Here is a 5610-nt window from a genome sequence, read left to right on the forward strand (position 1 = left end):
GGCGCGCAGTCCGGGCCGCCGGCCAGCACCCCCAGCCACGTGGGGGAGAGCCTGGCAGCAGTGCTGGGAGCCACAGGGCACAGTCATCTCCTTGCAGCCATCCCAGTCCCCTCCTTGGGCAGCGGTGACAAGGGGGATAAGTGACAGCAGGCAGCTTGGAGGAGGCTCATTCCCAATTCCAAGTAGAAGGGGAGAGAGCAGGACAGTGGCTGTGGGATACTGGAGGAATGTTACCCACCCCTGACACTTATCCTGTTGCCAACGTGTCCCACGTGCACATTTTGGGGACCATGATCACCAGCAGGATGAGAGGACACAGATGTGCCCACCAGTGCCAGGGGAGTGCTGGCAGCAGGGCCCAGCCCTGCCAGGCACCTGAGCCCTGCCTGCAGGCAGGGATGCTCACAAGGATGCTCATCAGGTCTTGGCTCTGCCCTGCTCCTCCAGCCGGGGAGGTGACAGCCTGGTGACAGTGCCACGCCAACCAGCCCACAAGTTTGGGCATTGCCCCTGTGGTTCAGTTCAGCTGCACCACAGCTGAACCAGGCCAGGCCAGGCCAGGCTCCATCCCACCAGCCTTGCCTTGCCCACAGGAGTCCTGGGACCCACCAGGACACGCACTCCTCACCCACCCCACACCCTGCTTGGATTCATCCCGCTTTGCTTCCCTTTCCCTGCCTGAGCCGCCCCTGCCCGCAGCAGCATCACAGGGATGTTCAGGAATGCTCAACGGGCAATGCTCCTTGCACAGCTATTGAGGACCTGGGCACTTTTGTCCCCTTGACCCCCCCTCACCCACACAGTGACAGCCGCCAGCTCCCAGAGCCCTGCTCCCCATGCACCCCAAGTCAAACAAACCCCATTCCTCAAGCCACAACAGGCAGCCCTGGGATCCAAACCCACCTCCTGGGCCTGGCACAGGCTGTGCCAACCAGCACCCGCTCCCTCCCCGAGCCAGCGTGGCCAGGGAGGAGGGAGATGGGTTGGATTTGCCTCAAAACAACAACAACAACAACAAAACCAAAAGCAACAACAAAAAAATAAGCGCCCCCTCTGTTTTACAAGCCTTCATTTGCTATTGTTTATGTAAACAGGTAAATTGTTTCGTATCTCAATTAAAAACATCTGCCACATAAATGAATACCAATTAACTCATCCTGTTTTTAATTACTCTGTTAATTACACACAGGAAGCAAAAAGGATGGCAGGGGAATAGGGGAAGCTTGCTCGCAACCCCCCCTTCCCACCTTGCTCTTGGCAAGGATCCGAAATGCGCCCAGATAATGATAGATGAAGGTGGCTGCTGGAAACCATGGCTGGTGGCCAGCTCTGGCGTGGTGGCTCCTTCCCAGCCCGGCCGGGCACTGCCAGGGCACCTCGCAGGGGTATTTCCCAGCACCCTCCTGTGCTACCCCCTTTTGGAAACCTCAGGTCCCTCGGGACGTGCCAACTGTGCCCGCGTCATCCCCCTGGCACAGCCCCGCTTGGCTTTTCCGGTGCCAGCCCCACTATTGCTCTCAGAACATGTCCCAGGGGAGAGAAACCTCGGGATGCTGAAACACACGGGAGGACGGGGGAGGCTTCATGGGAGCAAAATCCTCATGGACCAAGCGCATCCCGGAGGTGCCTCGTGATGTCCCTGGGGTCCCTCCTGGCACTGCGGGGCGGCACGGGGTGGTTGCCACCCTCGAGCTGCCATCGCGGAGGGTCCCCCGGTGCCGCCAGCCCCTCTCCCCCCGGCTGTGGGAAGCTTTCCAAGCGAGCAGATGGGGCAGGGGAGCGGCGGCAGTGTGGAGGAGAGCAGAAAAGGCTATTTTCTCACGCTACATATTTTACAAGTCGAACATTTTGTGCATTTCAGCTTTGCCTGTAAAAGCATCTCAGGCTCAGCCCTGGGACTCGGCGTCGGAGCCTGTGAGTCAACAGCAGCTGGAGGCGACGTGGCCTGAGAGGGGCTGGGAATTGGGGTCCCCCCATGCAAAGGGTCAGGATGGGGAGGGGGTCTTCCCGACCCACTGATGCTGGAGAGGTGGCCAAGGACCCCCTCCAAGCTCTCAGCTCGGACACAGCGTTTCATTTGCCACAGACGCTGCCTGTGGCATCGCACCCTGGTGCTACCACCCGACCTGTCCCAACAGCAGCACCTGGGGTGGTGTGGGGGGAGCTGGGCACACACATGCACACGCCCTCACTGCTCCCCAGCTGCCTCACACTCCTGGAAATTCAACATACTGGCTAAACACGGTGAGTAAACAGAGCAGTGCGGCCAGCCTGGCACACCTGGAGGCACGAGGGAGGCTGAGGCTGATCCCAGGGCCAGAGCTGTTCCCACCCAGGAAACACCCACGTCTCAGCTGCAAACCAGCTCCCCAGCACAAGGGCTGCATCACCATGGTGGCTGATCCACCACCACCACGTTGCCAAAGGGGCGCCCCAAAAACCAGCCCGACACCCCAGCTGCAGAGCCAGATGCTCCCAGAGGGCAGGTTCAGGCTAAAATGCTCCGATTTGCCTTTTTTTCACAGCCACTCGCACCCACAGGGACGCTCGTGCCCAGAGGCTTTGGTGGCTGGAGCAGGGACAAGTGTCACGAGCAGCCAGGAGGCTCTCAGGGTGTTTTGGAGGCGGAGAGTAGCTGGGGAAGGGAAAACATCCCCCTCCACACGGCAGCGCCAGCGGGGAAGCTCCCGGCGACGTCCCTGCAGCGTGGGAACGCCGAGGCACCGCCGGCTCCCTGGGGACCCCGCGCCGGATCCTGCCCCGCAGCCGCCAGGATGGAAACAGCTCCGAGGGGCTGCCGGATCCAGCCTCGCATCCCCACAGCCTCTGGGTCGCTGCCTCCCTGACTCTTTGTCTATTTTTTAACCACGGGCTCCATTTCAAGGCGATTTCGCCCATTGTGAGATTGAATGAAACGACGCAGGGAAAAAAAATATTAATGAGAATTTTGCAAAATAAACAGGAAATCCCTGGGATGTTTTCTGGAAACATTGGTCAGCATCTTCTGAATGAAAGTCACAGGCTCTGCAAGGTGGGGTGGCCCCTGGGGAGCCTGAGAGCGCTGGGAGGGATGGCAGAAAACAAGCTTCAGGAAATCTAAAAATAACCCCAAACCGGGCAATGGCACTAACACCGGTGGCACCAGGGGAGGGGGGTTCTCCTCTGTGCCCTCAGCCTGGTCTCACCCTGCACCGACCATCAAAAAGCACACAAGGACTGGCCCCAGCTTGGGGACCTCCCTTTCCCCATCCTGGTAGAGTGGTTTAGTCCAGTTCCCACCCATGGTCCAGTTTGGAAAGGACAAGCCAGGGCTGCAGCATCCCACCTACATCCCCTCAAGCCCCACATCAGGGCTTAAGCCCAGTTTTGCACCCACAGGCTGGCCCTGCTCCCTCCTGGGACCCCATTTGCAGGATCAGACCCTGATCTGCCCAAAACCTTGTGCACAATGTGACTGTGCTGGTCTGGCCAGGGGTAGCAACAGTGGCAGTGCTGGTGGTGGAGGTTGGTGTGGCCCTCAGGGGGGGTTCCAGCTCCCTGCCCCACTGTCAACACTTGCACATGCTTTGCTGGCAGCCCTGCATGCCCTGGTTGCCCCCCCATCAATCCACTGTCCATTAAGAGATGTAATAACGGACATTTATGGGTTGCCTCCCCATCCCAGGGGTCCCATGGCACCCCCAGAACCCCTTCCCTGGCCAGCCGCAGGGCAGGGGACGCAGGCAGAGGTCCCAAGCACCTCTGGACCATGCCAGGGGCTCAAGCTGCCGACTGCGAGCGGAGCCGAGACCCGATTTCCACAGCAGAGCCGGACACGGCGCAGCCACTGCTGCCTGGATCCTGCCTGGGCTTTCCATGCCTGCAAACCACCGGGGCTTAGGAGCAGAAATCCACACAAGGGTTACGGAGAATGGCAGCAGAGATCCTCCAGCCCCAGGTCCCCCATGCCCGAGCCTCCTCCCCAGCATGCTGGCTGTGGGCAGCCCGCCCCAGCCGTGCTGCAGGGAGGGGCAGAGGCTGGGGGGCTGCTCGACCCTCCCAACCCAAGTCAGGGCTGAACACCAGAGTATTTTTCCATCCTGGACCCTGGAAGCTCCTGGTGTAAGGGCCAAATCCTGCATCTACATGAGGCCTCACGCCAAAAACCAGCATCCCACCCCCTGCCAGCACCAAGAGCCACGGGAGAACAGCCTCCCACACCCCCCAACGTTGATCTTGGGTTTTCCTCCCTACAAGCCAACATCTGCAGTCACACGTTTTTCAAACAAAACACACCCGACATCTGCTCGTCCCCGGGTAAAACCTCACCTGCCGGCGCCGACACCGGCCGGGTCGGGATGCAGCCGGCTGGGAAAAAAAAAACCCTGGGCACGGCCAAGTTCATCTCCCCTTGCCTCCCCAACCACAGCAAAACCAAGGCTCAAAACTTCTCCCCGTGCGGGAACGCGCCGTGCAGGGACCTGTCTGATCTGCCTCCGGAGAGCTGAGCCCCCGGGGCTGCTCACCCGAGGCCGGCGGGCGCCGGGGCTCTCAGCATCCTCCCCAGCTGCTGCTCCGCATTTCCCGGGGGGGTTTGGGACGGTTCCCCCACGTCTCGGTGCCCCGTACCATAGCACAGCTCACCCCGCCGCGGTGTCGAGCAGACGGAGCTTTGCAGAGTCTTCAAGCCGCTCGACAAAGGAGCGGAGAATTAATATTCCTTTTAATTAAAGGCAGAAAAATCTCTTTGTTCCTGAACAGAGGGAAGAGCTCAAAAGCTCCTTCTAAGCCAGAGACGAGACCATCGCTTAGATTCAAAGACACTGTCAACGTACACGTGACCTCAAATAAAAAAAACAAACCACACCAAAATGAAACCCAGAAGCCGCAGCAGCTCCTCTCCCAAAGCAAAGCAAAGTTGCAAAGTTTCTCTCAGCTAATAGGGACCAAAGAAATAATAATTCAAAAATCTCACAAAAACAACCCAAGGTGCATTTAACCAGAGAACCAAAGGCTCTGCGGGATCTGAAGGCAAAATCCAGTGAAGCGGGTTGTGCCGGGGAGTGACAGGGAGAGCCGGGTCCCGGCTGCGTGTCGTGGAAGAGTCAAGGAGCAGCAGGGTGACAGCCCCGTTGCATCGAGAGCAGCCCCCGGCAAAGCCAGGCCACCGCCTGGGGAGCTGGACGGTGACGGGTGGCCGGGAGGGTGAGCAGCAGGGCAGCGCCGAGGCAGAGCTGGAGGCTCCCCGAGCCGCCTTTCCTTCTCAAATCCACGTCCAACACAACCGTCCCCCACGAGGACACGGCGCGTGGTCCCCCGCATGGACCCGTGTCCTCCAATGTAAACACAGAATTACGCTGCTGGGGCTGGAACTTCCCGACCCAGCTCCGGGGTTGCTCCCACAAACTCTTCCCGAGTGGATGAGCTCGTCCTGGCCGCGAAACGCGGCTTCGTGTCCACGCGGGCGGCGGGCGGAGCGGGGCTGCGGAGCTCCGAGGAGGAGGGATGCAGGGATGAGAACCGGCTTTTTCCCACCGGGCAGAAGTCGGGAGGCACGACCGGGGGAAGGTTTGCAGCCACAAACTCCCGTGGGTTTCCGAGAATGCCCCACGCTGCTCCCGGCTCCCGCCC

Source organism: Chaetura pelagica, unplaced genomic scaffold (genome assembly GCF_000747805.2).
Source record: "Chaetura pelagica isolate M959 unplaced genomic scaffold, ChaPel_1.0 scaffold232, whole genome shotgun sequence".
Taxonomy (NCBI): domain Eukaryota; kingdom Metazoa; phylum Chordata; class Aves; order Apodiformes; family Apodidae; genus Chaetura; species Chaetura pelagica.